The following is a 27,679-nucleotide window of genomic DNA, read 5'->3' as shown; positions in this document are numbered from 1 at the left end:
AAAGTTAATTTTTCACTCCATTAATATATTATAATGAAACATTGTTCGACAACTGTAAAAGTAAAAGTAAAATGAATTTAAAATAATCATCTAATTGTACAAGTTTTCTTTTGTTTGAAGTGTTTAAAAGTATATACTGCATATATTGTTACACGCTATTTAATACACTCCTTGTTTTAAATAATTATACGTTTTCATTCTAGTTGACTTTGGATTAATCTTGCAAAATTTGTTCAACTCAAACAGGGATGACAATGGGTTGGCTTTTTGGACATGTTTAGGTAATTCAAACACCATATCCAATTATCAAATCGTGTCCAGTACGCAAGTCAAAATTTGTCGCGTATTAATCGGGTAATTACCCGTCAGGTATCGGACATACCCATGAGTTTCACATACATTATCGAGTATTTTATATACCATGTTTACTTAAAATAAATCGGGTATATATACTTCAAATAAATCAAGTTGGTGGGAAATATAAATATAATCAAAAATTCATTTCCGAGCTTTTTGAGTCTCACATTGAAACCAAATCCGATAGGATTACACGAAGTATCTAAGATGAATATACGGTCAGATAACTAGGTATGAAACATGGTATGGGATTTGGTGATACACACACATTTATACGTCACTCGTTTGCCCTGAAATAAGTAAATACAAAGAATTTGGTTCTATAATCGGGTAAATGATTATATGCTATTGATAATCAGCTCGTATAGATATAATCGGATAAATGAGTATATGCTATTGATAATCCTATACCATGTTTCATACCTAGTTATCTGATCGTATACTCATCTTAGATATTTCTTATATCCTTATCGGATTTGGTTACGATGTGAGACTCAAAAAACCCGAAAATCAATATCCTAAAGACGAGTTGGACCGTGTGTACTGTTGATTAATCAATCAGTGTTGTAAAAATCCCAAATAAACGCCGATTAATCATTGTTTAATCCTGATTAATCCGATAATTAGTCTTGATAATTTTCGATCAACCCCAGTTAAACGCTACTCTCCACCTCACAATCTGGCTTTCGATTTTTACAGGACTGTCATCAAGCATTCGTGGGCCCCAAACACAATATATTTACAAACGCGGAAAATCATATCATCCACGTTTTCAATAAATATTCATCCATCAACATCACGCACTCTTTCTATTTCCATATATTAAACTTATATTTAACACTTCATATTATTCGAATATCGTCACACAACACACACACACACTCTCCTATATATTCTACTTGCTTCTTCTTCTTGCCCAATTCATAATAATAATACTAATAATAATATTATTATTAGTATTATTATCCTCATGGAGTGGATTAGAGGCCAACCACTCGGCCATGGAACCTTTGCAAAGGTCAGTCTAGCCAAGCCCATTAACAGTTCACGTCTCCCGTCACTAATAGCGGTTAAGTCGTGTGCCGCGAGCCAATCGGGTTCGTTAATGAACGAGGTTATGATACTAGATGAACTTAAAGACTGTCCGAATATTATTACGTGTTATGGTGGTTGTTTTACGGTTGAAAACGGTGAGAAGTTGTATAATGTCGCATTGGAGTATGCGGTTGGCGGGTCGTTAGCCGACAAGGTTAAGCGTTCGGAGAGTTTAAGGTTTTCGGAATCCGAGGTTCGAAGGTACACGAAATCGGTTTTGAGAGGGGTTCGGATTATTCATGAGAAAGGGTTTGTTCATTGTGATATTAAGCTTCAAAATGTTTTGTTGTTTGATTGTGACAATGTTAAAATTGCGGATTTTGGGTTGTCGAAAAAGGCGGGGGAGGGTTTAGGCACGAAATACGAGGTGCGTGGGACCCCGTTGTATATGGCGCCGGAGACAGTTGCCGGCGGGGAGCAGGGGCCCGTGGCGGATATATGGGCGGTGGGGTGTTTGGTGTTGGAGATGATAACCGGAAAGCCGGTGTGGAGTTGTTCGAATATAGGTTCGCTTTTGATGAAGATTGGCCGCGGGGCCGACATTCCCGAGATTCCTCGGGAATTGTCGGATGCGGGAAAAGATTTCCTAGGAAAATGTTTTGTGAAAGACGCGGGTAAAAGATGGACCGCGGACATGCTTTTAAATCATCCGTTTATGGACGGTGAGGATTGCGCCAAGTCGGTCTCTCCGAGAGATCCGTTTGATTTTCCCGATTGGGAATCAGAGGATTCGGTAAATGTGACGTCGGAATCGGAATCGGAATCTTGGGCCGGAGTTGAGGTGGGTGTGTTGCCGGCGAGTAGATTACGGCAGCTAGTGGTGATGGAAGAGGCTGTAATGTTTGATTGGTCAGTTGAAAGTAGTTGGATCATAGTTAGATGACGTGTAATTAGATTACGAAGATAGATTTTTTTTAAAACTTTTTTTTTAGGTTTGAAATTTTGGAATTAGATGTAAATACATTCATACAAATGATTTAGATAAACATGATCTTTAACTCTATATACTTTTTGAAGTGGTGCTCTTTTTTCCAAATTTATTTTAGAACTAATTTAAGTTAATTTAAATGAGGTTTAGTGTGAAAAGGTAGATATGCAACTTGGGTTTGAAGCAAAGAAAAGATACTCTAATGGTGGTCGGTTTAAAGTTAATTATTATATCTGTACCATAAGTTAATCAATGTTTATATAATAATAATAATAATAATAATAATAATAATAATAATAATGGTCATTCACATTGGTATGTTGATATTGTTGAATTGTTCTAGGTACGAAAATTTGTTGGAGTGGATAAGATCTATTCGATCTCAATCGTTTTTGTTACTACCGGTTATGCTTAGGGTTACTATTCGGACGGATTTATATTTGTCCTTTGGTAAATTAAAAGGTTATCTAACTGCTTCGTACGGCTTTTCTTCAAATTAAATTTTATTTATTTTTGAACACTAAATTGTGTAACTTTGTTTATAACTACTAATTACTTGATTGTAAACTGTGCTTCACACTCAATTTAGTCTGGCATTCTATTATTCATTACTTTTTAGGAATCAAGTTAGTTTATTCAAGATTAGAGGTTCAGGATACCAAAGTTTATGGATGTTTCTGGTTTTCCAACCGGTATCAGTTGATATACCCATCTCATACTTTAAAAAGTTTTTTAAAATTAAAAAGCATATTCGATCCTATATCATTTCCCCTTCCATAGTTCCATATGTTTTACGTCTTCTCCATCACTAAATCCTTCTAATATATAAAGGCCCATTTAAGAGAGTAAAGTACGAAACTAGAAAGTTGGGCTTTTCTGTAGGCCTACAGTAACTTCACAAATGCCCAATGGATGTTAACTCTAAAGTGTAGGAAAGCCCAATTTGGATACAGGGCTTCTCTCTAAATGTGCACAAATCGGGTTTTTCAATAATATCTGGTTCCGGGTATGGAACCGGATTCGGGTATGACCGAGCATTGAAAATTCGGGTATTAGAACCCGGGTTTGGTTCGGGTCCGGGTATTGTCTCTAAAAACCATACACTATGCATCAGATTCTAGTCGGGCATAGACCCGGGTATTCTAAAACCGGGTATTTGAATATCCTATTTGTGGATATTGAAAAAACCCTTTTTTTCAGTATTTTTCGGGTATAGATTGGTGTTTTTATGAGGGTTACACCTTTTAGGGTATTTTTTTGGGTCTTCTTCAGGTACTTTTCGGGTAATTTCGTGTATAAATTGGGTATTTGATAAACCCGGTTTCGAGTATGGAAACCGGTTCCAGTTTTTGGGTATTACCGGGTACAAATCGGGTCCGGTTCCGGGTACGGGTTTTGGTACTGAAATTCATACTTTATCGGTACCCTATGGATAGGGTCGGGTACGGTTTCGGGTATTAAAAACCCATGTATAAAAAAAACCGGTTCCGGATTTTTTTCAGGTTCGGTTCCAGGATCGAGTTTTCTTTGCACCTCTACTTCTCTCTCCTTTGAAAATTTTATATATTATAAATTTATAGATATCTTAAAATATTACCAAACTAGTGTTAAGTAGTTTATAAATTATACATGTTACATATAATTGATTTTTAAATCAAGCAAACTATATAAAAAAATTATGTTTTATCCCTCATATTACGGGGGTTGTTTTAAATTATTCGTTTTTAATATTTATATATGTATATTTGGATTTTAATTTTATTTATTATAAGAAAGTTAATAATTAATATACTTGAAGTTTGATGATGAAATGTTTCACAAATAAATGATATGTTATAATACGATTTAAAAATTATCTGGGTTTGGTGATACCTATTACCCGTTTATTTTCTTTATTACAAAATTGCTTATTAATTATAAGTAATATTTTTTAAATAAAATAGGATATTAATTTTTAGTATATCCATATTTTATAGGATTTTCATATCAAATATTTGATTAGATTAATTTTTAATATAATGAAATTTTATAACCCGTTTAAGAGCTATCTGGGTTTGGTGAGACCTTTACCCGTGAATTCGGGTTAAATGCGTGAAAAGCCTTCATTTACTAATAAAGCAATATGATGGCTTGAGAGAATGGTTGTTTTACATTTTTTGTTTTTTAATATTTATTTTGGATTGTAATTTTCTTTATTATAAAAAAATTAATAATATACTTAGGGTTTGATGATGAAAAGGTTTCATAAATAAATGATATGTTATAACCCGTTTAAAAGCTATCTGGATTTGGTGACCCATGACCAGCTTATGTCTTTTACTATAAAATCATTTATTAATTATAAATAATATCTTTTTCTTTTTAAATTGGATATTAAATTTTAGTATATTCCTATTTTATAGAATTTTCATATCAAATAATAGGTAAGATTAATTTTTAATTTAATGAGATCTTATAACCCGTTTAAGAGCTACCTGGTTTTGATAAAACTCATATCCATGAATTTGGGTTAAATCAATGAGAGGCCTCCATTTAAAAATTAGGCAATCAGGTGACTTCCATAAAAGAGGGGAGCGACAACATCACGACACGTAAGATTTTAGGGGTTTCGTTTGTATATATTGTAGATAATTACTGATAGTCGTCAAGTCATTCAAAATTCTGATTAACCTAGCTAGATAGCTAAGGTTATCGTATTAAAGAGTAGCACATGGTTAGTATTTCATGCTTTGTTAGGTTGCTAAAAATTAAAAAGAAAGATTTGATCAATTATGAATTAAACTAGTGTTAACCTAAATTACACTTAAATTAAGAAAGACGAGTAAACAACACACAAAAAACCACAATACAAGATAAGTGATCACATCTGGCTTCTTGTTCGCTAGCACAATATGTAACCTAATTTACTTAACCAAATTAGAAAGTTACATAGACCTAACTTCGATTAAACAAGTATCAGATGCGTAATGAAGGATCGACAAACTGTACATCCAACTTATAACGAATTAACATCGATATTATTTGCTAGGTGATCAATCGAATACCAACATGTTATCATGGCCTTCTCTCATGTATGTGGTAGCACTAAAAGAGTGTCACTAAAAGGCTTTAGCGATAGCAGTTCTTGTGACATTTTTTTGTGTCACTCATTCCAACAGGGTTTTTAGTGTCACTTCTTTGGTTTTTTGTGAAACTTTTTGTGTCATTAAATGACTTTTTATTTGTAGTGACAACTACCATACAAACGACCACGCATCACTCATTCCAAAAGGATTTCCGACCTAATTTGGGCCATTTGTAAGTTTGTGAGGGATTAGTGACGTATTTATATTTTATAACAAAAAAAATTTTAAAGGTTTCTCAACGGATTCTCTCAAAGATTTATCGGAACGTCTCCAACAATCGCTTCCAACGGATTTTAATCCGTGGGTTATACCTCAATTTTCTTGTAGTATAAAACACTTTGATGGCAGGAGGTAACTACAAACAAGGGGGTAGAGGTGCTCAAATCGGGTTACAACTTAAAACCGATTTGGGTTGAAACCGGTTCGGTTTAATTAACAAAAGTCAAAACCTGTTTATAATTGATTTCGATTAGGTTTGGTTTGGTTTGGTTTACCGGTTTATTTGCCCACCTCTGAAGGGGATTAAATTAGTAGGTGAGATGAACATGGACATTTTAGTTGATTATGGAGTTTTCTTTCCATAATAATTTAGTCAACTATTAAAAATAGGAGATGCATGTTACTTGGTTTATAAACGGCATAGCACACCTAATCTAAATATTTAATACTATTATCATTATAAAATAATTAAAATATTGTGTAAGTGGTTTATACTTTATATACTCTTGTGTGATTCATACTCAATCCTTTAATAGCTAAACGGCTACTCTATTAAAAATGCACTTGCTGGGCCAATATTAAAAATACTTTCCTAGTTGGGTCAAAAGCATCTTAAACAAAACAATAACTACCGTTTGAACTCGAGCTCGGCTTGTTTTGAACATTTTTTTAAGGCTAGCTAGCTTAGCCCGCGAGTAGTTTTTGTAAGTTTGGGCTCGTCTCGTTTATCATTTATTAATTAATTTACATATATTTTTTACATCATATATATTTTGAGAAAAACCTTAACAACCTAGCTCGGCTCGAGCTCAGTTACGAAGTGTTAATTTAATAAACAGAAGTCCAAAAAATGTCAAACTTAAAATAGATAAGGTTTGTTAAGGCTCAGCGATTCTAAACGAGCTTCCCATACAAAGCTCGAGCTCAATAACTAAACGAGCTTTATTTAAGATTCGAGCTCGTAAACACTCGACTTATTTCATGCTTTCTATCAATCCGAACTCGAGTGTCTTGCGAGCAGCTCGTCTATAGCCCTAACAATAACTAATAGCACTTTGGCTTATGCAGCTAGCCATGTAGGTTTCGATCTAGTGTTGAAAGCATTAAATTATTATTTTTATCATGAAAATATATAAAAAAAATATTACAATTGTACAAACTAGACAAATAAATATTTGTTAACCCAAGCATAATTTCTCTGACTTCAATAACCAATTAAAAAATCCAAATACAAACACCGACTAATTTTGTCTTAAAACTATTTAAATCTCACCATAAATCCGAAAAAAAAAATGATAAAAAAAAATAAATTCACTATTCCCATAAACACCAAATATATCATCATCATCATCATCATCGTCATCGTACTCAGTATATCCCACCAATAGCAATGCTATGGTAGGGTCTGAGGAGGTTAAGATGTAGACAACCTTACCTCTACCCCATAGGGATAGAGAGGTTGCTTCCGATGAGACCCCCGGCTCGATAGTAGTTTTGCATCAAGCCTTGGACATAAGGCACATAGCACTCAATCATCGGGACACCGGCTGATTGGTGCATGTGCCCTTGTCTTTCGGCTATCAACGCCACCACATGATGCCTGAATAACCTTCCCCCACTTTTAACGTTATTTTCACGAGATTAGTAAAATAACGTCAAAATTAGTGCAATTTTACTTTTGCCCACCCGAGAGTTCACACATATATACATTATATGCGTGCACCGCCAGCAGGGCAAAACACCAAATATAACATTATAATAATATTCCCAAACAATCAGATCAACACCTCTATGCATCTTGTGCCTACTCACACAAAAAAACTTGCTGGCTCAATTGTCATATAGCTACTGAACTGAACTGAACATGTGTTCTTGAGTGACATTATTGTGTTATTTGCTTTGGTAGGTTTATAAACAATTGCACATGACACCTTTTTATTAAACTTTGGTTTCACTAGCTTCCCTAGCACATAAGCCTTAGCTTTAACAGTAAAATTCAAATTCATTGACACCGGCGCGGTTAATTTACCGTTTGCGCTACTCCAAGTCCGCAAATATTCACACTGACTAGTCGATTACCCTTTCGTGGTTCGTAAAATCTTTTTATCTGTATAGGTATAAAAAAATAGATATTATTTTGTTACGTGACTACAGATAGACTCGAAAAAAATGTTGTTAAAATTGTTAAAAAAAAGTTGTGACTTACGGTTCCGGTGGCTAGAGTTAGGTCAAGGTACGCAAGATCTAGCGGCGTGGATGATACGTGAACGCCGAAGAATGTGCCGCGGTTGCGGAAGTTGAATTTGATGGTGGCGTTTAACGTCACCATCTCTGTAGCTACCCCGGATGCATCCGCTCCGGCATTGACCACAAATTGGTCAAACGAAATACTCTGGGAAACGTAAATAATAAAATTCTAGTTATAGCAAAGTTACAAGCATGATTTAAAAACTTACTATAACCAAAAAATAGTAAAACAACATTAAAACTTTATTTACGGTGAAAATAAAAATAAGATGTAGTCAAATCATACATCCATTCAGATAAAAAAAGACTGTACTTACCTTCATGGTGATGACAGGCTTTTGAGGTCTGGCAGCGCCCCACAGCACGAGGGCGAAAAAAGAAGAAAGAATCCTACGACGAAGGCGAGAAAATAACATCGGCGAGGAATCCCTCGCCGACCTCCTTCGTCGTAGAGTCCTTCTTCCTCGATTGCGTCAAATCCCTTCTCGCCTTTCCTATGGTGTTGACTTCCTTTTCTCGATCCGGGTCGGAGCGATCCCGAATATCGGGTGGATGATGAGTTTCGGGATTGGCGACCGGGCGACCCGCTCGGGCTCAGGACAGGAGTAGAGTGGAATGAATTGGTGATTTTTTCGCCATCATGCGAGTCGCGAGACGGACTCTGGACGTAGTAGACCGGACGACCGTGTGATCGTGTCGGTGAGGACGCGGTTAAGCTCGTGACTTCGGAATCTGTCTTGCCGTGTATCGACATTGTTGGTTTGGTTGGAACTCCGGCAAGTGCAAGTGTTAGTGAGTGTTTTAAGTGCTTTAACTGTTTAATAATATTACTTCTCTTATACAAAGGGAGACACTAATAAACAAAGGGAAGACATGAGGAAGCTTGTTAGTTGTTATTGGAAGAATATAAACAAATATATATTGGAAATTTATAATGAGAATCCCTTTGAGTTTTAAAAACTCGAAAGAACGTAACGATTTTTTTTTTCGAATTTTTTTTACACATGTGTAACGGACGTAAAAGTTAGTGTAACCACTTACATCTTTATTCTCTCTCATACTTAGATTTTTTTGCCAGATTTAATCTCAACCACATATTCCAATCCATTTAATTAAATGTGTGGCCTATAATGTCGTTCTTAAGTTCTTAAAACTCAACATGGTGCTCAAAAAATCCCTCCCTAATATATATATATATATATATATTTTTCATTAATCTCAGCTATCGTGTGACATTCGTCAATTTCGGGTCTTGTTTGTATTCGTTTTAGTATTTGTTTATTATGTAAACCGACCCGATTTGTAAACCGAAGCTTATGTTATAATCAAAATGATGGATTTATATTACAATATTGTTTCACACTTGTTGGGTCTTGAAAACATCCTACCTTTATTTTTATTTTTATTTATTTTATTATTTTTTTTTGTTGTTTTGTGTTTTTGTCTTAATTCATTTTGAATGAAAACTCTTGTGTCTCACACCCATATTTGACCACCAACATTACCCTATATATACACCACATTTCCTCTTTATTTTCCCTTGCTACAACTCAAAAAAAAAAAAAAAAAAAAAAAACTCTCTCAAACATCAAAGATTCAAGATTATCTTCCTAAGTGTTCTTGAAGGTTTTAGTCTTTCATCTTAATTAGTTTATGTAGCCTTATTAATACTTGTTTATGGTTGTGCAACATATGTATAATATACACCCCTTGTTTACCTTTGGTAGTTACTTCTCCGATTCTGGTCGGTGAGGTTTCGGACCTCATAATGCAAGGCTTCATGGAGGACTTCGTGTCCTTGATATATATACATCTATATAACTTGTTCGTACATATTAATCTTGCTTATTTTAGTTTGTTGGTCATGTTTACAAGTTCCATGGTTATGGATTTTTAAGAGTCTATGCTTCGGTTTAACTGTAAATAGCTCTAAACCGTAAACCGAACTTTGTTACTAGTTTTGTTAAATAATTGTTTAAACATGCTTATTGTTAGATCTAAGTTTCTAAAATCATTTTTACAAATTCTATGGTTATGGGTTTGTAGAATCTTACCTCGGTCTTAACCCGAAACACGATCCGAACCGAAAACCGAACTTTTGTTTAAAGACTTTATTGTTAACTTTTGGTTGTAAAACTTAAAGTATTTTTTTTATTTGTACATTATTATACAAGTTCTTTAGTGGTTGGACATGTGGAAACTAAACCGATTCTTACTCGCTTAAGACACACAAGTGTGTTTTTTAGCCATCAAAACTTGTATATTTCTTTAAAAATAGTTACAAATTGATTTTTAAATATTTTCTTAAGTACTTGGAAATGTTGGATCCAACTTGATCTCATAACAAAGTTTGGACCGACAAAACCGAACACTCGCTTAACGTGCGTTGTTAGTTCTAAAACAATGGAACTACATACTTGGTTAAGTCTTATTAAATTTTATTGAGTTGTCTCATAACATTCAATATTTTGGAAAGTTGACTTTGGGTTTGACCAATTATCAAGACCCGAACCGACAACCCGAACACTCGATAAAAAAAAACCGTTTTAGTATCTTTATTCCAAAGGGATTTGCATTCTTGCATTTTACCCACCTTATTACTTAACATAGGTTGAGTAAATATTAAGGTTAGATACTTTAACCCGGTTTCGAGCAAACTTACATTTTTAAAGGGTTATTATTATAAATTCTTAAATAGTTACATTTTAAACCTTGAACTTTAATTATTTACATTTCTCAACATTTATTTTGTTTAAAAACCTTCAAGACAACCTTTCTAAATTCAAGACTTCTTTTCTTTTTACCCGACCAATGAAGGCGGAAACGTCGAGGCGCGACATGATTGCTCATTGCACAATGACACTATAAAGTTAGAATATTTAAACAACTCATTTAAATCCATATCATCATAAATAACACAACAATTGTTCATACAAAATGCCAAATAGATAGATAAACAAATAACTTGTTCTTTTATTTTCTAATATCCTAAAGCCAAGATAATAAGTTTCTTCAAGTAATCCAATCAAGCTAACATCAAACCTGTAACATTGCATAAAATAGAGTTTGTCAACACGAAGGCTGGTGAGAAATTTTCATAGTTTTGGACAATAAGTATATAGTATGAAATCCACAACTAGTATATGAAAACAATAAAAAAAATAGCAACAATTTAGATAATAAAACTGTCAATAAGAATACATTGACGACACCTTTCTATATGGGGATACCATATATACTCGGAATTAACGTATGATCATACTTTGATGAGGCTACCCGCCTTAGCATTCAAGAATTTGCACATAATCATGTAAAGCATATAACACCAAATCGAGCATTTATTTAAGTAAACATATACAATACGTGTTGTGGTTTAAGACTCAAGTATAAATCATTTGAATTTGAATAAGTATGCAATGTCACCCCCAAAATGAAAGATGGAAAACAGGGGATGAAAAAGTACTCACATTAACAAGTAACTTGAAAGATAGTGTCGTGAATAATCGGAGAGATCGGTTTAACGAGCAAGACCTATATTAAACGGGTCTTGTGTTAGTAGGTAGTCTTGGAAGGGGTTAAAATAAAATACATGACAAATAAAGTAAATAAATAAAGTTTAGGATTTAAAATGTAACTATTTGAGAAATTAAAGAAACGAGTTTTGTAAAATAAGTTTACTCGAAACCGGGTCTCGGTATTCTATTCATTAGTTTTTTTCTTTTTTTACTCAACCTATGTTAAGTAATAATGTGGGTTAAAATGCGATATTGAAAAACCCTTGGTTATAAGAATACCCAAAACGAGGTTTAAACGAGTGTTCGGGTTTGTCGGTTCGAAACTTGATAATTGACCAAGCTCACAGTTAACTTCCCAAAATAATAAATATTATGAGATAACTCAATAAAATCAAAATAGACTTAACCAAGTATGTAGTTTTATTGTGAAGAACCTTAACGTTCGTTAAGCGAGTATACGACCTTATCGGTTCGAACTGGTTATAAGATCAAGTTGGTTACCGACATGCCAAGTATGTTTAGAAACTAACTAAAATTGATTTAAAATATAATCTTGAAGAAAAATATGAGTTTTGGTGGCTAAAAACACACTTGTGTGTCTTAAGCGACTGAACTCGATTTAGTTCGGTTTTCGATTCTGTCCTTGACTCGGAATAAGACCGAGGATGGTTACCACATACCCAATTACCATGGAACTTGTAAAATAACTTATAAATAATAATACTCAAGTTTTACATTCAAAAAGTTAACAATAAAGCTTTTAAACAAAAGTTCGGTTTTTGGTTCGGTCCTTGACTCGGAATAAGACCGAGGATGGTTACCACATACCCAATTACCATAAAACTTGTAAAATAACTTATAAATAATAATACTCAAGTTTTACATTCAAAAAGTTAACAATAATGCTTTTAAACAAAAGTTCGGCTTTTGGTTCGGTTCTCAACTCGGGATGAAACCGAGGCTAGTCACCACATACCCAATACCATGGAACTTGACAAATATGAACAATAAACTAAAATATGTAGAAGTTAAGCAAGTATAACAAGTTATATGGTTAGATTTGTTAAATATATAAACAAGGACTACAAAGTCCTCCATGTAACCTTGTCTTACTAGCCCGACATTTCAACCGGCCGAGACCGGAGAAATGAAAGACCGAAGGTAAACAAGGAGTGTATATTATATATTGTTGTAACATCAAGCTTTAAGTGTTGAGAAGTTAGTTAAAATGAAAGATTAGCTTATGAAGAACAACCTTAGAATTCAAAAATTTGAGAGAGAAATGAAGAAATGAGCAAGCACAAATGAAGAAGATGGGTGTATGTATATAGATTAAGTTGAATGGGTCTTTCATAAAGGGTGTTTCATGAAAATGGGTTGGTTATAGACTAAGCACAAACTACAAATGGGTCCTTCAAGTCTCCATTTTGGTAGTTTTAGTCCCTGGAGTTCGTTTTGAGCGTTTTCGGGAAATTTTAAGAACCGAAAAGGGTGTTTTTTTTTATCCAACAACTATAAAAAAAATATTTAACATACAATTCATCATTTTGATAATATCGAAAGGTTCGGGATACAAAACGGGTCGGGTTTACATTAAGAATACAAGTATAAAATAACCCGAAATTGACAAATGTCACAATTTACATTTCTCAACATTTATTTTGTTTAAAGACCTTCAAGACAACCTTTCTAAATTCAAGACTTCTTTTCTTTTTAGGCATTGTGCGTTAAACTCGCCGTTCTGACAAATCTCCAAATTATCATCTTTCAAGCTTACTACTTGAAGGTGAGTACTTCATACCCCATTTTTCATCTTTTATTTTGGGGGTGACATTTCATACTTATTCAACAAAATGCTTTATATTTGAATCTTAAACCACAAACGTAGTTGTATACTTTACCTAAATAATTGCTCGATTTGGTGTTCTATGCTTATATGCCTATGTGTTTATCGCTTTTGGTTGGTGGAACTATAAAATCCTAGACTATTTGGCATCCCCTTATAGAAAGGTGTCGTTAACGTAATGCAATTAACGATAACTATAAAATCCTAGACTATTTGGCATCCCCTTATAGCTGGGTGTCGCTAATGTGTTTAGCGATATCTATTTATCCAAATTACCACTTTTATTTATCGTTTCGTATGCAAGTTTTGTGACTATCTTTATTATATACTAATATGATTAAACTTATAAATTGCTCACCAACCTTTGTGTTGACAAACTTTATTTTATGAAATGTTGCAGGTTTGCATCTTGGTTGATTTATGATTGTGAAGAAAACGACATCAAAGACCTTAGGATATTAGTAAAAATGAACAATATCAAATTTGCCATATTTTGTGATATCTTGTTTATGGTTATTTTATGGATAATTGTTATGTGACATTTTCGATGTTGTGAAATGAAATAAGTTTATTAAATACTGTCACTTTAATTGGTGTCATGTGCTTATGGACAATCGTTACACCTCGGCATGTTCCGCCGCTTTTGGTCGGGGTGTAACATATCGTCTTTTGGTCACTAACTGTACCAACTTTTGACGTATTTGTTTCTAATGGTCCGCGACTAACAGAATCCTAACGTCGTTAATTGCATGTCGTCGGAAAAAGCTTTAGTTGGAAAACTCACATTTTTTCCACGAAAACTCAACATTTTCATCCCAAACATCTAGGTGACTTTGTATCGGACATTTAGAAACCTTTTTCTAGTAAAATCCTCAATTATTGAGGCCTTCGAAACCCAAGAACCAACGTCGGAATCGGATGATGGTTGGTTGGTGGTGGTTGGTTGGTGGTGGTGGCGGTGTTCAGTGGTGTTTTCCAACAAAAAAATGTAACTTTTCCAAACAAAAACGTTTTTCCGGCCACCTGCAACTAACGACTTTAGGACTCTGTTAGTCGCGCACTGTTAGGAACATATACGTTAAAAGGTGGGACCGTCAGCAGCCAATTCGTTAGTTGGAACCGGCGGTGACCAAAAGAAGACAGTTGAGATTAATAAAAACCAATATATCATTTTTTTTTTCTTTTTTTTGGTTACAAAGGAAAAAGTATTTTTAACATAATTTAGAGATATAATCTATATAAGAAGTCAACGATGATAGTTTATTGTACGTGTGCAAAGTACAAACTGTGAAAACGATTTACTTGTTAATGTGTATGTCATTGTCAACTATATACACTTTTACACAAGGGGCCTCTAGTAGGCTGTTTCTCGGGTTATTTAAGTTGGGTTATCTAAATTTGAAAATTATAAACTAAATTTAAATTCGGAGAAAAAGCATACAACTCAACCATTCGAATTCGAGTGGAATGAAATATGTAAAAAAGATGGCCATACGGGCTGTATAGTGTGGGCATACGGTATGTGTCTTATTCAAATAAAGTATGGCGGTTTTAAGTTTTAATGGTTGCATAGATCATATGTTGAAACCTCACGATTCGTGTAGCTGCTGAGTTAGACCTATCAATCTATCATTTTTGACAACACACCGTAACATGGCAAACAACTATTAATGCTACTCTAGTAGTTTTGGCATATCTTACAATACTAATAAAAGAAAATGTTGAAACTTAGATGTCAAGCCTATATTTCTCCTAATTTCTAATCTCTAATCTTATTTATTCTAGCTATCCATGGGTCATGGGTCAAAATTATTTTGTCAGACGGGTTATAACATAGTGTGGATTTTATAACATAGTGTCAATTTTCATACCTGAAGTTTGACCAACTACGCAACTTTAGCACATTTTTTAAATTTCTTGCAAATCCACACTCGACATTTCCAAGACCATGTTATTTTAGTAATTTATGTTTACCCGTTTGCTTTTCCTTTAAGTTTACATTAAATTAATTCATAAGTATTTTGAGAATCATAATTGAAATAACGGACCTTATTTATTTTATCGTCTGATAAATCCCATATAATACACGGGTTTAAAAGCTAGTAAAAGGAATATGATGTTTTCAAGCATTCTTCATACCAAATCCATAAATTTGAGGGAAGGAGAGAAGGAGAGAGAGGCCACTACCATATGACTACTGCATATATTAACCTACTGTCTTTAGTCTTTATTCTCTCTATAATAACTGATTTACTACTGCTACTGACAATCATCACCACCGACCACTACTAATCATCATCATGATCATAACGCAGGCTTGTATAAAGAGGCGCCCCAAGCTTTCAATAGCGAATCATTCATCATATATGCACGCGAACGACTCGTGTTTGTTTGTGTAGCCAAAACAACCCATCAACACATAACATGATCAATCAAGGTCCAATATTGTATGTTATTCATCATATATAAGGATTAGTATGACCAGTTGACCACAGTGTATTGTTATGACATGGTGTGGGTTTGTGTAGTCAAAACAACTTCGGAACTCGTTGCATAGCCTATCAAGGGCTAACTTATATATAACACTAGGTTATTGACCCGTGTACAACACGGGTTGAAATATAGAAACACAGGTTGAAAATTTTTTTTTAAACAAATTAATAAATATAATCTATGAAAATTTAAAAATCAAATAAATATGTAAAGCAAAAATATTTATTTTATGAAATGGTATTATAGGTTAAATGCTATTTATTTTTTAATTTTATTTTTTTGTTCAATCAAAATGTGTATTTCTTATGCGGTTCTCAGCGTACTGTTGGTTCTGAAAAGAATGTGCCTCTATATATGTGTGTATACATATTCATGTTTTTTTTGTTTAATTATAATAACTAGGTTAGACCATGTGTTTCACACGGGTGAAAATTATAATAAAAATAAAAATTATTATATGTAATTCGTAAATTCAGTTATTTCTTACAATAATTTTTATTTATAAATTTTATTTTATATTCATTTAAATCAAATTATAACTTAAATTATTAAAATTGGATTACATGTATATAAAAAAATAAAAGATTTGTCATGATTTTCACTATTTAATAATTTTTCAAGATTTTAGCCATTGTATTGATTTATATAATCAAACTTTTGTTATTGATTTAAATGAATATAAAATAAAACTAATAAATAATTTTATATTAAATTGTAAAAGGTTAAATATTAGTCTTTATAAATTTATATGAATAGTTGCTATAATTTAAGAATGGTAATTAAATGAAAAATAATGATAGAGGGTTTTATGTATTAAATGAATTGTTATGCATTTTAATGAATGTTAATTAAATGTTAATTAGGTGGAAAATGTATTTAAGGGAATTGCTTACGTGGAATCCAATGTGGACACTCTATAATGGTGCCATGTGGAACAATCATTTTGCTTTAATAGTATTGTTAGAAGTTAGATTAATATGAATGGGCGATTTATTGTTATAGAACTTGAGGTTGAATCTGATATTATGGAAACTTGGAAATTTACCACTAGCTTTGATTGCATTTAGAGGTAGTACACTCTTGAATATTAAATTTTATTTTTTATTTATTAAATTAGAATAAAATTTTAAAAATATATTCTTATTTATGGAAATTACTAATACCATCCAATAGGAATGTAGTAAAATGTATTGCTTTAATCTATACTATATAATAAATAAAAGTTTCCTCTTGTCACATGTCATTCCCTTATGCATTCTTACTATTTTTTTCCCGCCTGGCAGGCGGGAAAAAAATAGTAAGAATGCATTAGGGGTGTTCTTCGGGTTATTTATTCGGGTTTCGGGTTGTTTGGGTCGGGTTGTTCGGGTTTGAGCTCAAAACAAATTGACCCAATAACCGACCCAAATAAGTTCGGTTTGTTCGGGTTTCGGATTGAACGGGTCGGGTTAATTCGTGTTGGGTTTCGGGTTTAACTAATTAAAAAAATATATCCACCTTTGACAATATCATAAATTAAAAAACTGTATTCCAAGTCGTTATAAAACCATAATATATAACCATATTCAACAATAGCATATATTATTTAGCAAAACATGAAATTTATCATACAAGCATGTATTAGATCGGATGAAGGAGTGTCGTAGCCTGCGGATCAATACTTGTGTAGATTGAAGAAACATGCTCAATACATATTGGTTTAAATACTATACTATTTAACTTTTTGAACTGAATATACATTCTCAACATGCTTTATAGTAATTAATGCATTGGGATGTGATAAATCCAAAATTAATCGGAGTCTTGAGAACAATCGAACAAGAATACATAGGTCACTGTATTACTTCACCGCTAAATTACCCTATAAAAATTAGGGATACATGCATCGATGTATTATACTTCGGGTTATTCGGGTCAACCCAAATTTGGGTATTTCAACCCAAATACCGACCCGAATATTTTGTCTCAGATTCGGGTTAGGAGCTTAATCGGTTCGGGTTATTTGGGTCTCCGGTCGCTTCAATTCGGGTTCGTTATTCGGGTACGGTTAAAAAACATACCCTTAGAATGCATAAGGGAATGACATGTGACAAGAAGAAACTTTTATTTATTATATAGTATATATTATACATTTTTAAAAGTTCTTTTATATATTTTTTGTTTAATGATTTCTTTAATTGCTTTTACAAAACGTAATTTATTTCTTAAAAACGTTAGGTTTGTTTATAAAACATTTTTATAAACTGAACATTTTCATTATTTAATTTGTCTAATATAAATTATATCGCTTTTATACGTAAAAAAACATTTGCATGTATATGAAACATTTTAGCTCATAAAACTTATTTAGCGGGTTCATTGTTAAAAATACGTGGATCTTTAATTGAACCCAGCCCGCCTTATTTTCCTATATAACCGTAATCTCTTTCTTTCTATCCATATATTGTCGATCAAAACCTTATTGATTCTTTTTTACTACACATTTCGACTGACTGAAAGCTTTCTTCTATTGATGACTGGTTCGTATTATTCCGATTGTATCATTTATGCTCTCATAATTCTATTTTACTTTAGTTGGTACCATATTTTTAGTGTATCATCTATTGTTGTATCGAAAGAAGTATTTAGAGATTTATGGTTTATTTTTAGGATTGTGAATAGTAGTTGTAATTTAACTTCATACTTATTAATGTATTGCTCAACTTTATTTATCAAAAATTATCACTTACAGAATTTAAGTTGTCAAGCCCATGTATGACATGGGTATCTAACCTAGTATTATATATAGATAGATTCACACAAAAAGAGAAATATGTCCTATATAGTTACTATATTTACTTTAATATTGATTATAAGTCTACACATTTTTAAACCAAACATCAATGTTTTAAAAACCGGTATTTTACTCGTATCGGATTTGGTTTAAAAATGGTATAACCGGTTGAATCAGGATATACCAAGAGGTTCAACCGGGTTGAATAGTTTATCATGTAATTCAATATAAATACAACTTAAACTGAAAAACACCTTAAAAGTGCATTAATAAACCTCAAATATGAATCAAATATCACACATGAACAATGATTAGTTAAATAGAAATTTAATCCATTACAAAAGATGTAAATAAACCAACCTTAGATTTGCATGATACAAAATTTGTTTATTAATGATTCGGCGTTTACTATGATTATCCGTTTAAACCTTATCCGCTAGGTTAAAAGTCATTTTTAAAAAGTATTGGTCGAAAAAAGTATCAAAAATATCTTGGTTTAAAACCGGTTTGCCGGTTTAAACCGGTATTTTTTAAAAAATCGGTGGTACGATATTCTAGCAAACCGCCCAAAAATACCGGGCTCTAAATACCGCTTGCCTTGCCAAAATCCGGTATAACCGGTTTAACCGACCGATACGTACCGGTTTTTAAAACATTGCCAAGCATTATGACATTATCAGGGGCGGACCTATGGTTTGGGCACAGGGGTCGGCGTACCCTGTGAAAAAAAAAAAGATTTAGTGTTATATATACGTAAAAATCTCGGCCGACCCCTATAAAATTTTGACACCGACCCTTTTAAAATACTGAGAAAAAGAGAAAAGACAAAAGAAAGAAGAAAAATTATCCCTGGAAAAATTTCCGGCGATGTAAAGTTGAGGCGAAGTTGATTTCGGGAAGAAGAAGATACCTTTATAAAGTTAAATTAATATTTTATTAAATGTGAACTTGTCAGGCACACTATGCTCTTTCCTTTTGTCTTTTCTATATTTTTCTTATTCCTTTTTTTTTTCTTTCCAATGGTGAATATACATAGACTATTTAAAAAATACTTTTAAGTATCGTTTTTAGTTGTTTTAGTTACTTAAGTTTTTTAGCTTTTCTTTTTTGGTTTTTATTTACATTATATTATGTTATCTTATTATTTTATCTTTTTAGTTCACATGAAAATTATTATGTACATGTGTATGTATATATAAGTTTTTGGCTTTATCGTTGTGTTTATACATAAAACATATAAAGTTATTCATAATTTTTATGGCATACGTAAATCAGTGTTTTTTGTGCACCGACTCGGCCTTGTTGCCTCAATGTGTCTCGTGATTGACTTAATTTTGTCTTGTATTTATAACCTTATTTTGTTTTATCTTTTTTATGTAACCCGACCCGAAGATACCGAAAATAATTTCAACGATAAACAACCGATTGCTAAAATTTTCAATCCCTGTAAGAAAATTTTCTAGATCCGTCACTGGACATTATCCGGTAACAATCAAATTTAGTGAGATTTCTCATGCGCACAGACACACATCAACACAGTCAATGAGTTAAAAAAAAGGGTTCTATTGCATTAACTAAAATAATTTATTATGAAATACGTAACAGTATGGCTACAATGCTAAATAGTGCATTTGTTAAAATTACTAGTATATAAAGTAATGCATATGATTTTAGTAGAGTGAATAATTTACATTTTTGGATTCCTAATTATTATTTGAAATCCAAACTAACCATAATTTTCAATCAAATTACGAAAGCACAACGTTCATAAAAGTACCAACTTTGTTGGCAGATGTACGTTTTTATTTGGTGTTGGAAACGATAATGTTAATGCCGGTTGGCATGCAAGGTTTTTCGACATTTTGAGAAAATAATTTAATATATGTTGGAGGTGCTAGCTGTTTTTTGTTTTTTGTTTTATGTTATTTATATATTAATCTAACTTACAAAAAGTATTTAATTTGTACAAACTGTCTTTCCCCAATAATATGAAAAATAACAAAAGTTTTTTATTTTTTTTTATTTTTACTTTTTTACGAAAAATGATGAGAAGTAAACAAATAAACATATCCAATAAGATATCTCTAATATCAAAAATGTACCGATAGAGTTTACTAAAGATGAGACTAAGACAAATATTTATTCTACTAATAGAAAGAGTTACTTTTTTAAAATATACTTTTTATAAAATAAGAACGTCTTTTACGTTAAGGTTACTATTTAATTTTTAGTTTTTATTTCAATATTATTATTATTTTTTCCCCATTTCTTCGTATACGGTGGATAACCACATCACTTCGTATTTTTTAACGCTCATATCATAATCTATGTTTACCTATCCGGCATAGTATTGATCTGCTACATTTTGTTTTGGACATAACGCTTTTATGTGTGTTTTTTATTCGGTTTAACGTTTCCGTCACGAAGCACTGGTCGCAAATACTAGCTAGATAGTACGTACATGTATAAATAATAAGCACGCACATGCACTAGACAGTCTAGACACCCCCATATAATAACTCAACATGGATATATATCCGATGAAGTTAAAATAACTTAGCACTAATTGGAAAGTGGTAGGTGGCATATCATTCAGAAATGCTAGTTGGCAATTAACATATGAATAAACATGTGAGAGATGATGATACCATATCCCTTGCCCCACGCAATCCGATTTGTATTCAATTTGAGTGGCCATATCCTGAAAAAAAAAAACTATGAATATGCTATAAAGATACTAGTGTTTTTGAGTATTTAGTTATTCACTCAAATTCAAAATTTGTATTTGGGACACAAGACCACTAGTGAATATTAGGCTAAGTCATAGCCTGTATAGGTGACCGGACTCAATACCTACAAAAATTTTAGAATGAAATCATTAAAATTTTCATTATGAAGTGAAAAAGCGGCGATGGCCGGGAACACCCTCGGTCCTTCTTATCCCGCGCCCCTGCACAAGACAAGACTAGTATTAGGCATGTATGTATTAACGTTGGTTATAATCAGTGGCTTAGTGTAATCGATGGTTTAGGGTGTTTTCATGGCAACAAGGACAACGCTTAACGCTTGCTTCCAACCGACGTGTTTAACAGACGCTACTATATATCCTTGTGTAGAGGTGTACAAAAAAACCGGTTTCACCCAATCCATCGGTTTTGGTACCGGTTTCCCTTTTGAACAACCAAACCGGTTTTAAAACCGAACCGCTTTGAGGAAACCTGTTTAAAACAGGTTCTAAACCAGATCGAACCGACCTGAACCAGTTTGGGATCTCTTGCTTCTAAACCAGTTTATAAACCGAACCAGTTTGGGTCAAACCGGTTTTGACCAGACTTTGACCAAATCGGTTTTGTGCACCTCTATGGAGTATGGACCTTTTGTGCCTCTTCATCCCTATAAAACGCGATTGCGAGTCACTTTTGTAATGAACACTCCTTTTATTTATCGTATGTTATCATTCTATCCAATAGTTACATCTCAAGACTCAATACGGTATATTGTTTACAGTTCATAGTTCGTGTTTGTTTGATTGATCAATCATGAAGCCACTCATGCATGTAAATGAATGTAGGGTAAATAATGGATTGCAAGTTGAATATTTATTTGTGATTTTGTAGAAAATATTGGTTTGATTAGAGTAGCAATTTTTTGGATTAAGCTGACAAATTATTTGACTAAACCTCATGGATGATTTTAGTAGTTTACTCGATCTATTTAATTAATCAGTTATTATTACGAATAAAAACCATTAATTTGCATACCATGTATGAACGACGGAAGAAATTACTATTCTAACCAATGATTTAGAAACAAGTTTTTGAATCTTATCGGATTGTGCTTAGACATGGTACAACCAATTGCCCCAGTCAGTTCAATCAGGTTGACTAGTTAACCCTATAATTTCATAAAAATACAACTTTAACTAAAAAATAATCCAAAAGTATATGATTTAATGGTATGATGGTATTAGAAAGACCGTTAGGTCAAAACTGATCAATTCGATGGTATAGGAAAAACCGCTAGGTTAAACTTTTTATTAGAAGTAAATATGGACCACTAAAAGTCTTTGTTCTAAAGTCTAAACAATAAAATTTACTTTGATGAGCTTCCGATACGACGATATACATTACCGGCACGTTCTAATTACAAACAGTTTGCCTAATTTACTGGCTTAAAACATACCGACCACTTACCTGAGATTCAGTTTAACCGGTATAAACCGGCTTTTAAAACATTGTTTCTTACCCCCTTTTTTCAAGAGAAAAACCAAGTTTGAAACTTTGAATAAAACATGAAAAAGGTACATTTGGCTTTCTCCTAGTTTCTAGTTTCCCTACATTAATTTCCCATGTTGAAAATGTTGTAACAAATATCTGAAAACCAATCTTAACCTCCGTCGAATCCTGCGAAGAACAAGCGACCAAATGCACAATTTCATCCTTGTCATCACTATATTATTATTCGTATCAAATCTTTCTATATTCCAATTATCATCATCCTTAAAGGTCTGTTAATTAATTAACTAATTAATCCCTCTCATGATCATCTTATTTCCTCCCTAGCTAATCCCCATTGCTATTAATATAGATCGGCGAAACATGTTCGACCGACGGGAACCAATGCGATGCTGGATTGCGGTGTGGAACGTGCCCGGCGAGTGGAAATACCCGCCCTAGGTGCACTCGAATTCAACCGATCAATCCTACCTCAAAGGTCTAAGGACAACCAATTATTTCTCATCTTTCGGTTAATAGGTTTTTGCATGACTTTAATTGTATTTAATGAGCAGGTGAACGGGCTTCCCTTTAATCGGTACTCATGGCTTACGACGCATAATTCATATGCGCTTTCGGGTTCAAAATCACCAAGTGGTTCTCCGGTTCTTGGTCCGGCTAACCAGGAAGATGATGTAGCATCTCAACTACGTGTAAGTTAGATATTATGTGGAAACCCTAATTGAATCTGCATGAAATTAATGATAAAATGAATGGATCATTATTCACTGGTTAAGTTTGTGATTGCATGGTTTTACGAAGAAAGATTTATGGTCTTTTAAACTAGTCCTAAGTTCATACGTAATTAAAAAGCAACCAATATTTTTTCATCGATAAAGACCATAAATCCCAAAAAATAACATGTTTTTGCACATAAATGAATATGAATTTTTGGATATGAAGGGTAAAAGATATAAAACACAACATAATTACAAAGATATAGCTATATATCTTACTTCTGAACCGAAAATCAAGAGGGACAACAACCCCTCCCCGTCCCCGATAAGGTCCGCCCATGTTATTCACTAATTTCATCGGGCATTGTTTTTTTATGACATATACCGAAATATAAAGGGAAATTATCTAAACTATATAGACAATGTTGGCAATGAGTTTTCAAAAATAAACATAAAATTTTAGCCTACAACTTTCTATATTTTTCTCTTCTAGACTTATTAGACTGAGCCATGTCAGACTAGCCGGATAAGTCCTAGTCGGCCTTTTTAGGATTCTGAATTTGATAAAAAGTTTTTGGAACTCACTTTCTGATCAATGTGAGTTGACACATATTACTTGTAGGCAAATCTTAGCCTACAAATGGATTTCCTAAACCATATGCTTGTTGGTGAAGAAAAAACATTTCAGCTAAGCTTACTTAATTATCTCCTCTTACTCTTAGTCTATCTAATTATATGGTGACTAAGGAGAGAGAAGCTGGCTTAGCCGGCATGTTTTTTTCTTGGCCTACAAGAAACATGGGTAAGGAAATGTATCTGTAGGCTAAACTAAGCCTACAACTGACGCACGTTGACATCTGATTAGTCAGAAGGTCAATGTCATCGTACTTTTTATGATTTTTAGTGAAAACAATGTCCGACAAAGGCCTAGCCTCTTTAGCCGGCTATTCCAATGTGGCGACTTCTCATTAAAGTAGGAATGATTAGAGACTTGTAGACTAAAATCTCGTATTTATTTTAAAAAAAAAGGCTGGTCAATGAAATTTTCCCAAAATTAAAATAACAAATGGTTACGTCCATGCAATTTGACTTCTTTTCCCTCTATGTAGAATGGGGTTCGAGGGCTAATGCTGGATATGTATGACTTTAATAACGACATTTGGATGTGTCATTCTTTCGGAGGCAGATGCTACAACATAACCGCATATGTAAGCATATATTTTCTTTAGGGATGCAAAACAAGCCAAGCTACTGAGATTGACTCGTTAAAAAGTTCGATCGAGCTTAAACCCGAGCTCAAGCCTGAAAATAAGCTTGTTTAATAAATTAGCTCGAGCCCAATCTTCACTTATTGAGCTCGAGTTGGCTTGCGAGGCTAAACGAGCATGTTATTTATATAATTTTTTAAAATATATATTTAATTATTATGAATTAATATGTGTATATATATATATGTGTATGTATGTATGTATATATAATGTTATGAAAAAATAACTAATAATAATATATACATACTATTTCGTACATAAAATTATAATAGAAAAAAATGTATAAAAATAATTATAATCATATAAAAATAATTAATATATAGTAAACGAGCCGAGCCTGAGCCAAGCTCGATCTTCAAAATCTATTCTCGAGCCGAGCTCAAGCTTTGAAAATAGAGCTCGAAACGAGCCGAGCTCTGTATAAGTTAAATGAGCCGAGCTCGAGCATAGTCGACGAGCTCGGGCTCGGCTCGTTAGCACCCTTGATTTTTTTGTTGCAGTTAAACTTGTGTGGATTTTAAAATTAGAACTTCCCTATAAAAATGATATTATTTGTTTAGAATCCTAGCATGTCAGAATATATGACGATACATTACACATCTTTCAGATTCGATTTTTAATTACAACGCAGTCACACGTATTAGAGTTAAGACTCGGCTATTTGAATAAAAGCTTCTAACTTTTAGTTTATAGCTATTGGTTAATTGTTTTATGTTCTTTTACTTCTAGCAACCAGCCATCAATGTACTAAGAGAGATTCAAAAGTTTTTAGAAGCAAACCCCAATGAAATCATCACGATTTTCATTGAGGATTATGTGACATCCCTAGGTGGATTGACCAGAGTATTTAGTGCATCAGGGCTCACTAAATACATGTTCCCGGTAAATAGGATGGCAAGAGACGGTGGAGAGTGGCCCACGATCACCGATATGGTCACCAAGAATCAACGTTTAGTTGTCTTCAACTCCAAATTGGCAAAAGAAGAATCGGAGGGCATTGCTTATGAATGGTCATTCGTGGTTGAGACCCAATGTAAGAACACATTTTAGTTGCTTCATACACACGTGTCACGAACACTAAATTAATCTCGTTGTATTAAACCCAAGAGACAATTGTTTATAAGTTTATAACCCAATAACAATACAAGAATGAAGAAATATGAATTAGAACAAACGAACAGTAAAAATCGGATCATTAATAACACGATTTGTCTTAAACAAAGAATACACTCACAATCATAAATGAAAGCAAGAATCACAATATTAATTTGCTATTGAATTGAAACGTTTATATATTTCAACACATGATATACGTTACAAAAATACAAAGTGGCCATCAGTAATAAGAGGCAATGGAGATGACCAACAACTGTTTTTCTTATAGGTGTAAATGAGTCAGTTTTAGGCTCAAAGTGCACCAAATATTTAAAAAATCTAGTCTATGGGTTTTTGAAATCCGTTTGTTTTGTTCTTTTTCATGTTTAGTTTTCACAATTGGTTCAGTTTGGTTTCTGTTTTCTTGTTTTAAATAATGGGCTTGAAAACTTTGTGTGTGTGTCTGGGGGGAGAGGACAAAACAATGAACTAGATTCTAAATTTTATTTTATTATTTGGTTATAAGTTGATTGTACATGTGGATCTAAAAATTTACTTACAACATACTTTTTAGGTTAATAGCAAAATCGAAACCAAACCTAAATATAAGTGTTTGGAAAAACATAAAACCAACTTGTCGGGTTTTAATCTGGTTCTACTATATTGACAAATTTCCATAACAAAACACCTTCACTGACAAAATCAATTGTCGGCCTGGTTTAAAAAAGTGGGCCTGAGGCGAGGGCCTCTTCGCTCTAGGCTAGTCAAGGCGAGCAATGTTTAAAAGGCGAGTCTTGAGGCGAAACTTCTAGGTAAAAAGCAACCTAAAGCGAAGTTAATGCGCTCGACTTTCGTACGCAAGTGGTTTTTAAATATTTAAATGTTGTAAAATATACCTTTTAGGTTGCATTTGTAGACAGTTTATATATTAAATCATATATTATAATGCTTAAATATAGCTACGTTGTGGGCCGGGATGCTAAAACCCATGATATATACATATATACATATGTTCGTCTGGTGTACAAAAAGCTCTCGCTTTTGCGCCTGTTGCTTCACGCTTCTGTTTTAAACCTCCTCGCTTTTCTTCGCCTCTTGCTTTTTAAAACCAAGACCGACGGTGATACTCCTTTGTTTGCTTAGTAGTGATAAGATGTAATCTAGTGATTGAACTCAGATGGAAATGACGGTAAGATTGCTGGTACCTGTCGTAACCGGTCTGAATCTCCTGCAATGAACACAAGATCCCGCTCACTCGTTCTGCTAAACTACTTCTCTACTAACCCTAATGTGACTGGAGCTTGTATTGATAACTCCGGTTCACTTATCTCCATGATGAACACATGCCAACAAGCCGCAGGCAGGCGATGGCCTAATTATATAGCTGTTGATTTTTACCAGGTATTAAAAAAAAAAACTTTGAATCAATTATTTGATGGTTTTTAATGTTTTGTTGGTTTATTATTGTAGAGGAGTGATGGTGGAGGAGCACCTGAAGCAGTGGATATAGCCAATGGTCATATGACATGTGGCTGTCCTAATATTGCATATTGTAGGGTGAATGCTCCATTTGGGACATGTGATATTCCGGTTCTTTCACCACCGCCGCCTGCGCAGCTGGTGCTGCCACCACAGCCGGACGGGTCGTTTGGAGGTTTTGGCAGCTTTGGTTCGGCGACACATGCAGCGGTGCAGCCACGGTGGTTCAGTTTGGTAGTTTTTATTGTATTGATCATGTTGCTAGTGATGTAAATTTATGTACCATTT

The 27,679-nt window shown here is 33.3% G+C and overlaps 2 pseudogenes across 1 annotated transcript; one reads left to right on the top strand and one right to left on the bottom strand.

The window, feature by feature from the left end:
* The first annotated feature begins 1,321 nt into the window (after positions 1 to 1,321).
* Positions 1,322 to 27,679, top strand: LOC143626344 (uncharacterized; annotated as a pseudogene).
* On the bottom strand, positions 7,533 to 8,725 carry LOC143626272 (uncharacterized; annotated as a pseudogene). Its single transcript, XR_013152405.1, has 3 exons — positions 8,289 to 8,725; positions 7,931 to 8,116; positions 7,533 to 7,831 (listed from the first exon to the last, which is right to left on the bottom strand). The product of XR_013152405.1 is annotated as an uncharacterized LOC143626272 (transcript).

The sequence above is a fragment of the Bidens hawaiensis genome, unplaced genomic scaffold, assembly GCF_021521415.1.
Source record: "Bidens hawaiensis isolate Kalapana, Puna unplaced genomic scaffold, B.hawaiensis_p1.1 tig00004357_1, whole genome shotgun sequence".
Lineage (NCBI taxonomy): Eukaryota > Viridiplantae > Streptophyta > Magnoliopsida > Asterales > Asteraceae > Bidens > Bidens hawaiensis.
Note: the sequence above shows the minus strand (reverse complement) of the source record. Positions and strands in the feature narration are given on the sequence as shown.